This window comes from Dermacentor andersoni, chromosome 7 (assembly GCF_023375885.2).
Source record: "Dermacentor andersoni chromosome 7, qqDerAnde1_hic_scaffold, whole genome shotgun sequence".
NCBI lineage: Eukaryota > Metazoa > Arthropoda > Arachnida > Ixodida > Ixodidae > Dermacentor > Dermacentor andersoni.
This window is the reverse complement of record NC_092820.1, coordinates 142,025,743-142,040,243: the sequence shown is the minus strand read 5'-3', so window position 1 is coordinate 142,040,243 and position 14,501 is coordinate 142,025,743. Positions and strand designations below refer to the sequence as shown.

General features: G+C 47.3%; 1 protein-coding gene and 1 non-coding gene across 2 annotated transcripts in view; both read left to right on the top strand.

Annotated features, from left to right (window-relative positions):
- Window positions 1-14,501, top strand: part of eag (potassium voltage-gated channel protein ether a go-go) — a 144,322-nt gene that overhangs the window by 71,614 nt on the left and 58,207 nt on the right. The window lies entirely within an intron of this gene.
- LOC126535015 (U2 spliceosomal RNA) lies at window positions 13,744-13,937 on the top strand. The gene has a single exon (XR_007600454.1). It is a non-coding gene; the product is annotated as a U2 spliceosomal RNA (small nuclear RNA).

Genomic DNA, 14,501 nt, shown 5'->3' with positions numbered 1-14,501 from the left:
CCGTGTTTTGATGCGCTGCAACAACTACAAAGTGAATAATGATACATTGAAATGACGGCTCGACGTATGTTTTGTGGGCCCAACAACAACCATAGGACAATGACAACGACAACAACCAGCCCAAGTCTTCGCTTAAAGCCAGTGTGCTATTCGTGGCGGAAGCAAACGATAAACAAGAGTGCTTTAACTGAACGCCGTGGCTTCGCGGGACTCTGGCTGAAAATCGAGGGGAAAAAAAGGAAGTGGAGGAAGAAGGGGAGGAGAGTCCTGCGCGTGCTTTTCTGCTAGTTACGTGAAGCGCGTGTGGAACTTGGAGTTCGCTTTAGCCAATCACGCGGCGAGTTCCCAAAGCTAGCTGTCGGCGCGAGCTGAATGTAGACTGTAAGCGTGTTATTTTTTCTTTTTTTTTTTTGCATTCGCGTTGATATTCATGTGAACTGCAGTGTAGCGGATATGCAGGTATGTGGTAGAACGATTTTGTCTTTATGCGATTGTCTAGCGGGGTCAAGCGCTAATTTATGCAGATAACATATACCGAACTGAAATAGGAGGCAAGGACTTCATTCAGGCTGCTGAAGCCATTTCTTCCGCCCTTCACTCGTTTTAAGAAGAATCAATAATACCTTAGTTTCGAATAACGGCGCCTCACTTATTACTACTATTAGTTTCACCAGTCACACATACACGCGCACATAAAAAGAAATATTTGTGGCGTTTATCAAAGTCCGCAATGTCTGTGGCAATTTCTAGAGGCACAGTACAGAAATCATCATCACCATTATTTCATTTCATTTCATTTACTTCTTCCTTTAGGACCCAAAGTCATAAGAGGGACGGTGGGGGGGGGGGGGGGGGGGGGTCGTTTAGACGTATAAACATAAGATAGGTATAGAACAGAACTTTTGTTTTAAAATATGCGAATACAAGTTATGACAACGAACCAAAACACAACAAAAACAGTTTTCAACAAATAAAAATCTGCGTCCAAGATAAGTACAGAGGGTAAAACAGCAGTTGACGGCGAACATTAGAGGCAAGAAATTCACGTATAGTGTTACGGAGAACATATAATAATAGTAATAAAAATGAAATAAAATATTGGGGAATGTAGAATTAGGCATGTTCTCATCATTTGGGACGCAAACATCCCATTCCATGTCCGCTGCCGTACGAAGGCTTCTCCCACCGATCGCCAATCACCCCTGTAACGGGCCAGCTGGCCGCCTCCATGCAGCTACAGCTACAAATTCCTCGTTTCATCCTACCTAATTCTCCTGCTTGATCGACTGAACTACCCTTCCATTGGCCCGCCCACTCAGTACCTCTAACAGGCCATCGCTTATCGCCTCTGCACATTGCCTAACCTACCCAGCTCCATGTCTTTCTCCTAACTTAACTATAACGACCGACGTGTGCACCTATACTATTACACTTCCTGAACAACCGTTGTCTAAAGAATTGACTATAAGTTGGTTATAGGCAAACTAACACACAGGTCAAAGAACCAAATATGAAGACAATAGGGAATCAAGCTATGGCGAGCATGTAGGGAAACGAACTCTCTTTATCGGGAACTCTAGGGATAACACACACCAACGGCAAAAAAAAAATTTCATGGCCCGTGGTTTTGGGGAGATCTAGTGTAGGGAAATGTGGGAAGCGCACGTTATGAATGTGGACAAAAGAAGGGGGCGAATTCTGCGCTCGCGCCGCTCTATTAGTGAAGCGATACACTTTCTTCACATTGCAAGTCTTGTGGCAGAAGGTTCCTCCGCAACGGCGGCACAGTTTTAGGGAGACCAGGTATTGGGGTAGTAGGATGGCAAAACTTGACAAAGGAAGAGGAAATAGGAAGGTACGCTCATCCCCTCTGATAAGAACGAGATCAAGCTTAACGACATTGTATAGACTGTCCTAACTCATAATTCCACAGAAGCCGCGTTCTCAACGGCTTCGCAGATTTAGGGAGGCCGAGTATTACGAAAAAGTAGCTAAAGCTGGACTAAAAGAGGGAATATAAAGGTAGGCTTATCCTTTCTGAAGAAGGACAAGGTCAAGTCTAATGAAATTTATAGAGTGCTTTAATTCATAGTGCCATAATAGTAGCTTTCACAACGGCTGTGTAGCTTCAGGAAGACGGATACAGGAGAAAAATAACTGTAAAGGAGGATAAAAGTAAGGACAGAAAAAAAATGAAACATACGCTTTCCTCTCTAATGAAGACAAGCACGAACGAGCATAATAGGATTTCGCTGTGCGTTCTCATTTTCTTATATTGGCAGCGCTCACAAAGGCTGCACAGTTTTAGAGCCACCAAAGAAAAAAGGAATAACCAAAGCTAAATGGGGACAAAAAATTGGAGATCAAAACCGGCGCAGGAGGCTGCCAGCAAAGCAGGCCACTCGGGCACCGAAAAGCGGAAAGAATATGGTTCGGCTCGAGCGAAGACCGGAAAGCCAGATAGGGAGCTGAGGGAAATAAGCTTGCGAGGCCGGAGAAAATGACTGCAGAGAACCACCGCGAGAAGGAGTCCGGGGACGAAGACGATCCAAGAATAGCCGCAGCCAAAAAGAACGAAGCGTACGCATGTTCTTTTTTTTGTATTTCGTGTGTGTCTTCCCCTCGTTTTATATTCCTGTTTTTCCTATCAGCGTTTTCCCGCTGCCGCACATTCTGGGGGAAAAAAAAACACAAAGTGCTTGGAAGCAGGAACACTGTTTCATCTCTGTATGCATAGTCAGTTCGTTTTCTGGGGAAGATCGCGCGGGTTGACTTTGAGGAAATGAGGATACACTCGGAAAAGCTCTCGAGCAAGAAAAATAAATAAATAAGAAAGGAAAACAAACTTGGTGACCCGAGGAGGCGCGTTACACGTCGTCTGTCTTATTCTGTGCAGCGTTTTAAGAGGTACGCACACGACCCGCCGAGGACGACTCGGTGACTGTAACGTTCCGCGGCAGTGTGTACGAGGTCGTGGGTTCGATTCCCTGTTCGCGGAATGCATAAAACGCTAGTTTACTTCGACTTAGGAGCGCGTTAAAGAGCCGCTGGCAGGCGAAGTCAGTCCGAATCGTCCTGCCACTGCGTCCATCACGACTCTCTGAGCAGTTCCGGAACGTCGAAGTCCACAGTCTCATTGTAAGATCTGCGTGCAGCATGTTGCTTATGGCCATTCGATAGACGAAACATTCTTTACAAAGCTGTCCCCCGCACGCGAGTCGTAAGGGGTTTGGCAGAAGCGTTTGAAGTCGTATGTCGTTAACCATTCTTGACTGGTCCGAGGTTGGCTCCGAAAGTGTGTGTGGTCAGTAGGCCTGTTGCGATGGCGATCACGTTGATTGGCCGAGGGATGTCTCCCGCTGGAGCCGACGTTTCGACAAGTCCCCTCGTTGAAATGTCGCGCTCCAGCCGGACATCCCCTGCAAGCCTCCGCTTTCCTGTGAATCCCCCCCCTTTCTTGTTCAGAAATAGACGGTCTGTATGTCACGTCGTGCCGCTCTTATTCAACGCTGCTTTTTAAGTTGGCAGTATGCTGCGTGGTTACGTGCAAACTTAAGCAAATGTACTTAAAGTGGTAGAGTCTGTAAGGACGCCGACAGGGAGACAGAGAGAGAGAGCGTTTGTGTGTAATCTGGCATTATGTAGATTACAGACCATATCCTGCCAGTCACAGCATATAGTCTATAAACCGACTACAGAAGCCTTTTATATAATTAGCCCTATTCAAAAGGCACATTCTATCCTTTCATCTTATATGCCGTATATTCCCACCATCTGTCGTAAGCGTGCTTCAATAGTACGCTGTCGCTGACAAAAAAAAATATCATACAACATATGACATGACACTTACTTAACTTAGATGTGCAGGTTATGAAGTCTCGCGGACTAAACTTTTTTTTTTCATTAAGTTAGCTTTACTCAGCGCGTTCGTGCAAGCAAACAAGTACAGGCAAAATGCACTTACGAGGGAAACGCAGAACGAGACGCCTTTACACGGGGTGTGGCGAAAGCCTTGCTACAGCGCTGTGTCCGACTAGCCGACGTCAGCTCCTGCATCGCGAACGCTGCATTGTAATATTTCGAAACGGCCGCGGTATGCCGGGCTGTCGGGAAGTAAGCAGGAGAAGGAGAGGAAGAAAGACGTTACGTACGACTTAAGAGCGCGGCGGAGAAACCAACGCGGCGGGGGGCTAATCGCGCGAAGGAGAAACAACGTGGTGGCCGCGGCGACGAAGAAGTGCTCGCGAAGCAAAAGTGACAAACGGCGAACAGCGGCCCCTGTTTCGAGTCAGTTTTCATAACAGTATCTCCCTGTTCTAGGGACAGTATTTTCGCGTTCACTTTCGCAACCACAGGCCTCTTTCTTCTTTTTCTTTCTCTCAGTTTGATATGCAGGGAGTATCGTATTCGGTGGGTGGATTGAATTTGGTCTTTCTTTCTTTCTTTCTTTCTTTCTTTCTTTCTTTCTTTCTTTCTTTCTTTCTTTCTTTCTTTTATCTCACTCGTTTGTGTTTCTTTAGGGGTTCAGGCATGCAGTATTTCCCTACGCCTCGCGCGTGGCTTTCGCGATGAGATAACAAATTATAATTATGAAACATGAAATTATGACACATGATTACGGCGCTAAGGAAGACCAAGGTACGAACTAGATATGCGTGCGACATGGATATTCTGTTCTTGGGAGCCTCCTCTCTAGGGACATTGCCCTATGGACGTCTGCGCAGCTGTTGAGAAACTTATAACTGAATCAGCACGGTTTCCTCGCTAAGTTCCTGAATCTTTCTGTTATTTTGCTTTTCTTTTAACGTAATCAAATCTTATCAGTCGTTCTTAGATTTGACTAATTACTTTCGCAAACTGTAATATTCCCGGTCGTTCCCGCATGCCGTGTTTGAGCCATTCATAAAGGCAAACCAGCCAACCAACTAATCAATTAAACCAAGACAACCCAAGCCAACCCAAGTCAACCCAACCGACCAACCCACCACGGCGAACTTTCTAAGCTGGTGTGCGACACCTGTCCTGCGTATTTCTTGTTTGTTTCTTGGTCTTCTTTAGCGCTGTCACCATGTTTCACAATTGCAGTAACCATACTAGCACAACTTTCAGCAATAGTAACAGATACAGGGATACGTACGATAATGCGGTTCACTCCTAAAGGAACGCAGAGATAGTTCTGCACCATCAACTCCAGCTGAGATGTGACATGAAGTCCAGAAAACTCTCTTTTGTACATCTATAAAAGTCTTCGTCACGCGCTGTACGGGACACTTTTTCCCCGATGGAGAAGCCTTTCATTTCAACTCGCTTCATTACCATATCGGTGTTCCCTTTAGGAGTAGATCCTAGTGCAGTCAATTTTAGTTTGCGTTTACAACAGATAGGCATTCGTACGGGCCTCTTATATGTCGTCGGCCCTCGACTTGCTTGGGCTTGTCCGGATTTGTCCTCGTCATAGGGCGCATTTCGCAACGCGTTCGATACATTTAAGTTCGCCTACTTTGAAACCAAACTCAGCTGGTGAGCACTGAACTTTTACGTACTCTTTCCTCCTCAGAAATCAACAGAGAAACGGAAATTGATCAGCCATACAGTCACTTAAGTGCATGCTTAAGAATTGCGAACAACTACACGTGTGCTTATTCATCGTCATTATCGATGTCATCATCATCATCATCATCTTTTTCCGTGTCTACTGCAAGGCGAATGTCTCTCCCAGCGATATCTAATTACCCCGGTCTTGCGTGGCTGATTCCATACTACGCCTCCAAAACAAGCGTCTGTGACAGTGATATCACGTACCACTCCAGAGTGATGGACTATAACGGACGATGTGTGTGTGCTGTGCTATGTGCTCTCTCTCTCTCTCTCTCCCTTCCCCATCTTTCACCCCCCCCCATCCCGCTCCCATGTGTAGGGTAGCAAACCGGTTAAGCTAAACTGATTAACCTCCCTGCCTTTCCTTCTCCACTTTTTCCTTCCTTCCTTCCTGCGCCTCCCAAGCTTCTTGATTCCTAGTATGATTCCTAGTGATTCCTTGATACCTAGTACACTGGCGTCCTCGACTGTGATTCCTTTCCTTTGGCACGCATTTGGTAACTCTAATAGACCATCGGTTATCTGAACCTATTCGCATTACATGGCCTGCCCATCTCCATTTCTTCCTGCTAATGTCTACTAGAATATCGATCTGCACCCCCCGTTTGTTCCCTAATCCACGCCACTCTCTTCCTGTCTCTCAACGTTACGCCTATCATTTATCGCTTTCTCCCTCATTCTTTAGTCGGTGCACATTATTTAAGACATGTGTGCATGTCAATCCCAAGAGTTAAAAAAGGACATAGCAAGGATAAGATAGGTAAATTGCAGACAGACGAGCGTCCGGGTTTCTACCCTATATGGAGGGAGGGGGTGGGTTAAGTTGAAGGAAAACCGAATGATTACTGCTAAAACGTTAAATAAAGACAAGGGGGACCCGTTCGGCCAAACTATCAGTCCGCGTCAGACACCGTGTTTAGTCACCCTAGAGTCGCTTGATGGTTGTCGTGTGCCTATGGGGCCTGCTGCTTTAATAAAGTTTTCACGTTCTTGGCATGGCTTCGCGGCCAGCTATACTCTCAGCGAGTGACCACGTCACCATTAAGACACGAACTCCATTTGGAAGATTCTTTTTTTATCATTGTTGTTATTTGGCTCTTTCGTGTGAAGGTTTTGGGGTGCTTCGATTAGGGGGCCGTAATTAAGGCCGCATCCCGTCGGACGGCATTTCAACTTAGAGGTTTGCGGCGACCAGGCGTCGCCCCAAGATGAGATTTTGATGCGCGCCGGCGCTGCGGAACATTTCCTTCCGTCTGGCGTCGATATCCTCGCCCTCTTCGGCTTCTCCTTTGCGCAAGGAATGCCCGTACTTGCAGGGCAAACGTACAGCAGCTGCCGGGAAACCATCCTCCGTTTTCCATTCCTCGCCTGTACGCCGAGATAAAAATAAAATGCGTAGGAGAACTAGCTTCGTGGATCTCGGGGGCTCTGTTTCAGCTAACTCACTCTGCCGAAGAAGGCAACATTCGCCGCAGACAAAGAAGGCGTGGACAACCTAACCTTACCTATCGGTTGGAAGTTGGTAATGGTGCTCGCGCTGTCTCTCTTCGCACGTGTGCCTCTTGGCGCCTTTCTTCTGTAAGCTACGTTTCCGCAAAACTCGCCGGACAGAAGTTTTTTTCTGCAATGATCGAAACTAGCCTAACCTAACCTGGGACGGCAACTTTAGTTGGTTAGGAAGTACTGGCAGAGAGACCGGTCGAGTCTGCGGAAGTGAAAAATGAGTTGTATTGATACGGCTCGATGTGATTACGTAGTTATTCGGATTTTGCTGCAGCAGCAGCTAGAGCTCGAAGCAGGTTCTGCTGTGGCCGTTCGGTTACTCACTCTGCGGTGAGTGTCGTCGTGGCGCACTCCCCGCCAAGTTTAATCAGTAAATTTAATGTCAGTATATAACGTATTCTACACAGCGCGCACCAAAGAAAATGGCACATTTAAGGGTGTTCTCTCGCGTCTATAACCCACTTACAGCCATAGAAAAGGGTGCGTAGGCGAATCGATACACCCGTTTGAAAGGGTGATCTTCTGGAACTGCCCCTTTCCCGAATGCGTGTTTTGCAGAAATGTACACTACGTGTTATCTTTACAGCGATATATTTTATTCTATCAGTACCCAAGTCGTGTTGGGACCTACGCTGAAGTAATCCAGAAGTGTTTTCCCAGATGTTTATGATAAATAGATATACGCTAACATTTGGGGCAGAAACTTAGAGGATAACAAAGAAGCTTGCGGACAAGTTATAAGGACCGCGCAAAGAGCAATAGAGCAAAATATGTTAGGCGTCACGTTAAGAGACAGGAAGAGAGCGGTATGGATCAGAGTGCAGACGTGGGTAGCCGATCTAGGATGGTTGCTGGGGTTAGTTGGTAATTCACCATTCATTCAGCGCTGTGTATGTCGTCTCTCGCAGTCATTTCCCTTCGTGCTGTACAAAATTTTTTATCATGAATAGCCGATGTTCTAGTTGACGTTAAGAGAACAAGAAAAATGGAGCTGGGCAAACCATGAAATGCGTAGGGTAGATAACCGATGGACCGCGAATAACCGTGGGTCCCTCCTTCTTGTGTTCCATGTCAACTCTCGCGCTGGTTAGATCATAACGGAATACCAATTAGCCCGGTCTCACACCTTGGACCGTCAGAGTTACAGAATGTGTGTGCCAAGGGAAGGGAAGCCCAGTTGAGGAGGGCAGAAAATTAGGTGAGGTGATGAAATTCAAAAATTCGTCAGGCGCAAGTTGGAATCTGCTAGCGCAAGGCAGGGTTAGGTGGAGATCGCTCGGAGAAGCCTTCGCCCTGCAGTGGACATAAAAATAGGCTGGTGGTGACAGTAAGTAAAAGCAAAAAAAAAAGACACGCAGCCTAGATTTGAACTGTGCACGTACAGATTTCCAAATGCTCAGTGGCTATGGTGTTGGGCTGCTGAGCACGAGGTCGCGGGATCGAATCCCGGCCACGGCGGCCGTATTTCGATGGGGGCGAAATGCGAAAACACCCGTGTACTTAGATTTAGGTGCACGTTAAAGAACTCCAGGTGGTCGAAATTTCCGGAGTCCTCCACTACGGCGTGCCTCATAATCAGAAAGTGGTTTTGGCACGTAAAACGCCATAATTAATTAATTATTAATTAGATTTCCAAAGAGAAGGTGCACCTCTCAACCACTCCGCCGACACAACCAAGGGTGATTATTACAGCACCTTCAGGGCGCAGTAGCACTGCGCTGACAGGCTGACGACACGTTTGCCGTGCTTCTGCACATCTATAAATCAGTGCCAAGGTGACCCAATCTGCAGCGAAGCTATAGCAGTATGACGTGAAAGGCAGGAAGGAGAGAAAAGGACAAAATAGTTGCGCCTTTCCACTTCACGACGGGGGCACTCCACCTCCACAATGAATGCCGTGATCTTATCGGAATGGACTAACCCGCATGCACCTCCGAATGTTTGTTCCAACCGATGCTGCCTGAAATAGCGCAAGACTTCATGCGCATAATATGGCTCCGCCCCCAAATCTACGCCAGAAAGAGCATGCGCCTGAAGAACTACGATTGACTGAAGCGCAACGATTCGCCGAGCTGAAGCAACGTAAACGAAGCCTGTGGTAGTGAAAATCGAAAGGCCGGAGTAGGAGACGCTGTCTTTCCACTTCGCCGCCGGGGACGCCATGCACTTGATGGTGCAGGTTGGCATCCATAGCCTACTGTGATCATATGACGTGATCGAACAATGACTTGGCGCGAACTACTGGTAGACAGACACTTATGGAGTTTTACTTGCTTGAAATGTTGAAGTGTCAGAGCTTAAAATCTGCAAGGTGTATGCTTCGCACACAACACCCTTTTAGAACCTGAGATGAACGAAAGGGTGCACTAAGGGTCTCCTGCTAACACACCGATTTATATTCGAAATTGTCGCAGAAAGCAGAGGCGAAAAGGGCGTTTCGACATTCAGTCCACCCTCCAGGGAGTTATTTAGCTTAGAGTGTGGGTTGTGAGGGACGCCATATTATGGGGGGGGGGGGGGGGGGGGGAGGGGTATTGAACTCGCGTCTTCGTGCGCCCAGGATCAAAGCCATAGATAGCCCTGGGCACACCGCGGCGAGTGCAGCTCAATTACTACAACCATACGCATGGTATACCATATGCAACGACACTTTACTGCGACGGCATTTTTACGAGCTCGAAAGAAGGACATTGTCTCCGTTATGTCTCCGTTATGCAGCCTTGTTATTCGTTTCATCACGCCGCGTGCAAGCATCGGCGCACCGTCATCGTCGTCGTGGCGTCGTCATACATACGCGCGTTGTCGTTGTTATGGACATTGTTTCGATCAGCCGTCCAAACGCCCCCCGTCCCCTCACCGCCATCGCACCGGCGCGCGTCATAAGAGGGACGTTTCTTAGCCGCTTTCTACTAAAAAAAGGAAAGCACATGACGGTAACGTTCATCAATGCCCTTAAAGTCGCCGGCTTCCCATTTCTTTTATTTATTTCTTTAAGAGAAACCGACGAGGAGACGCCGCCGTCTCGTAACGGACGCCGGTGACGTGACGGTGACGTGACGGTGACGTGACGGTGACAGGAAGGTGACGGGAAGGTGACGGGAAGGTGACGGGAAGGTGACGGGATGCTGACGGGACGGTGACGGTGACGGCTGTGTGAAATAGACATTGTACAGTTGCGTACCGTTGGGAAAGCTTGCAGGGCATCGCAGCAGCTTCGTATAAAGTTGGGGGACGTTGCGGGGAGTCCAGGAAGTAATTTATGTGGCAGCAAACAATTCATAGCTTAAGGAACCACAGAGCCCGTCCGATTTCGTTAATCGCTGCATGGCCCGTTAAACTATTTAAGAACATAAACGCTTTTATATTTGTCTCGCTGGCTACCATACCCATGGTTAGATGTAATGCATATGCACGTGTACAAAGTAAGTGGAGAGGACGGCAGCCGTCGCAGTAGTCCAATTGTTCAATTTTCAAGTAGTTCAATTTAAATAGTTCGGTTCAACTGGAACATCGCACGCATAATGGGGGAAGTATGTCATCGGCTCTCACCTGTGGCATTTTTTTTTCTTTTTTATATTGTCCAGTCTAATTTCACTTCCTTTTTATTGTTTCTGCAACTGAATTAAAAGAACAGTCAATGTATTCCATGCTCTACCTGACTCCATGGTCTGTTGGCTACCTATGCTTGGGACTTACAAAATAGAAGCCCTTCGGTACCCCGTATTCTCTCGGGCTCATTCTACATTTATTGTCTCTCATTTTCGAAGTCTTAGAATCTACCACGCACTTCTCGCAAGTTATCACAAAAAGGAAAACGCTTTGCAAGTATGAAGGCTTGGAAACAATTTTAAGATGTTTTAATTTGATGCTCAAGTCCGGGGTCTTGAAATGCCGGCCCTGGCATCGACGACATTTTCACCACGCTGGGACACCGAGCGAAAATGTGCTGACGCCGCGTAGCAATAAGGTTAGGTTAGGCAAGCGCATACGCTCTGAACAAGGTGAACTTCAAAAAAAAAAAAGAGCTTATGGACGATACTCCAGAAAATTGTCGCTCGGCCTCGCCATGTAAGGCGTGCTGTATGCCCACCACCACCACCATCATCATCATCACCCTATTTTATGTCCACTGCTGGACGAAGGCCTCTCCCTGCGATCTCCAATTACCCTTGTCCTGCGCCAACCAATTCCAGCTAGCGCCCGCGAATTTCCTAATTTCATCGCCCCACCTACTCTTCTGCCGTCCTCGACTGCGCTTCCCTTCTCTTGGCGCCCATTCTGTAACCATAATGGTCCACCGGTTATCTAACCTACGCATTACATTACCTGCCCAGCTCCATTTTTTTTCTCTTAATGTCAGTTAGAATATCGGCTATCCCCGTTTGCTCTCTCATCCACACCTCTCTCTTTCTGTCTCTTAACGTTACGCTTAACATTTTTTGTTCCATCACTCTTTGCGCGTTCCTCTAATTGTTCTCATGCTTCTTTGTCAGTCTCTAAGTTTCTGCCCCATATGTTAGCACCGGTAAAATGCACTGATTGTACACGTTTCACTTCAATGATAATGGTAAGCTTCCAGTCAAGATCTGGCAATGTCTACCGTATGCGCTTCAACCGATTTTTATTCTCCTCTAAATTTGCTTCCCATGACAAGGGTTTCCCGCGAGTAATTGACCTAGGTAAACGAACTTCACAGACTCTAAAGGCTGACTGGCGATCCTGAACTCTTGTTCCCTTCCCGGGTATTGATCATTATCTTTGTCTTCTGTGTATTAATCTTCAGCCTTACTCTTACACTGTCTCTGTTAAGGTCCTCATTCATTTGTTGTAACTCGTCCCTGGTGTTGCTGAACATGATAATGTCATCTGCAAACAGAAGGTTGTTGAGATATTCGCCGTCGATCCTCACTTCTAAGCCTTCCCAGTTTAATAGCTTGAATACTTCTTCCAAGCACTCAGTCAATAGCATTAGAGAGATTGGGTCTCCTTGTCTGACCCCTTTCCACACATGCCTCCAAACAAACTCCGCAACACTGAACTTGCCAACGATCACTTAGAAGATCAAAGTTTCCCCAGTGGTTGCTTGCAAAAATTTCCCACGCGAACTGCAACTGTATACCTACATCGACGAAATTGGCAAACACTCCGAGACAACTGAAAGGGCGCGACGTTGCGCGGATAAGAAGAATGACCTGTTCAACGCACTAGGGCGGAGCGCGCTCACAAGTGTACCCATGTCATCGACTGGGGGACTGCGCTTCAGTTGTCGCCAACGAAATAAATGTGACGAAGGGTTTACTACTCATACCTTTACTGATCCAGCGTACACCCGATGCCATGAACCGGACGAATGACACCTTGCCCCAAGTTTGTACTCGATCATTTCGCCACGTGCTGCGTACTTAAACTGACGACCGTCCTTTTGTCTGCACTGTCCTGCTGAAACGTTCCGTATGCACTCCAATAATTCTACATGTTTTCCTTACGGCTCTTATGGAACATAGCCGGAATTTATGTGGAATTCGCATACACTCCTTAAGAACTATACGTAAAGCATACGAAGGTATTGCAGTGGTATACGGAACACTTCATAGGGCGCATTGTTATCGAGAAACCCGTAGGGGTTTCGAAGCGCCGATTAACTATTGACTCGATTAGTGACTGGAAGCGTTCGTGTTTGTATTCTTTCTTTTTCAATCTTCTACCTGACCGGACGAGTTTTCGTTGAACTCCCGAAATTAAAAAACAGAAAGATCTGGTGTTTTATGCGCCAAAACCACGATATGATTATGAGGCACAGCGGAATAATTTCTACCATCCGGGGCTCATCCGGGCACGGTACACGGGCGCTTTTGCATTTCGCGCCCCACCGAATTGCGGCCGCCGCCAACGGGATTCGATCCCGCGCCCTCGATCTTAGCCGCGCAGTCCACTACGCCGCCACGGGCGGGTACCAAACTCTTGACAATGTCAGTCATGTATACTTGGTGTGGGTACTACATCGCGGATGCATACCATGATTTTGATCCAACGGGTGATCATAAATGGAGTTTTCAAACAAGATATTTATGAGCCATTCCACTCTGTGAAGTTGGGTGACCAGCGAAGCTGTTTAGCATACGACGCAGAGGTGACACAGAATTTTTAACTCAGTTACGGACTCATACATATACATTGGTGCGGACTCGTACATATACATTTGCGTGGAGGACGGGACCGCTGCCCCGAGGAGAGAGAGAGAGATAGCAAGGCGAGGAAAGGCAGGGAGGTCAACCAGACGAGCGTTCGGTTTGCTACCCTACACTGGAGGAAGGGAAAGGGGGAACAGAAAGGAAAGCGGGATAGAGGGAACACTGTCTGTGTACGCAGCAGGGTGCTTGGAAATCAATCAAGTCAAGGCAAGTGCTCCGTCGGTACGTTAGGCTGCCGTCAATATTGATGATTCATAGCAGGTGATGCACGTTGAAGTTACCAGTGAAGACCAAGGATCCGGTGGGCGTCAGCAGTACGTTGCAGTGCGTGGCAGTATATTTTTAAGCTAAACCCCAGCCGTTCTGACTTCAGCGCGAATATAATGAGGCGAAGGAAAGGAGATACGCAAGCGCTTGGAACGCCGACAAAGAGAGGGCGGTGCGAACGTAGACACGGCCGACGCGGGTCAAAGTATGGTATCTGTTCTTATCAGCTTAGTTACTGATACCGGTTCGACTTGAGCCCAAGATGTTAAACTTATTTTTGCAAGTTGGCGGAGTGCTTTAAGCCTGCTCCACCTCCGCCGCGGGTCGGCACGGTATTGCACTGTCTTTGCACTGTCTGGTGGGATCGGCCCATTGTTCCTTGTCTACGGACATCGATCCGCTGGAAACTAGCCATTTAGAGCTTCGCTGTAAAAAAAAAACACTTCAACAGTAGTATGAACGGATTTACTATTTCTCTATATATAAATCTATTTATTAATTAATTTATTTATTTATTTATTCATTTATTTATTTATTTATTTATTTATTTATTTATTTATTTATTTTTCATGACATTGATCGGTTGACGTTCAACTGGTAGCTTTCGCCACACTGCACGCAAAGCTCGCAAGGAAGCGTCGCGCACAAGACTAGTGGGCGGATTGGTGGGAAAGCGCGCGGAGCGCCTGGGGATTATGCGGCGCAGCGCGCTTTTCCTCGGTTTAATCAGCGCCATTCAGGCACCGTCGCGGTCCGTTCCTTCCTCTGCGAGGGGGCCAGAGCCTCCAAAACCTGGGCGCCTAATGAGCCGAGTACACAGCTATGCGACTCTCCGGGACTCGCCGTGTGTTTTCGCCCGGGCTGTTTAATATACGGCCCCGGACTCGGCCACCGCTGTCTCTCTCGACTCTGCGACGGCCCATTAAAACTCACTATAAGAAC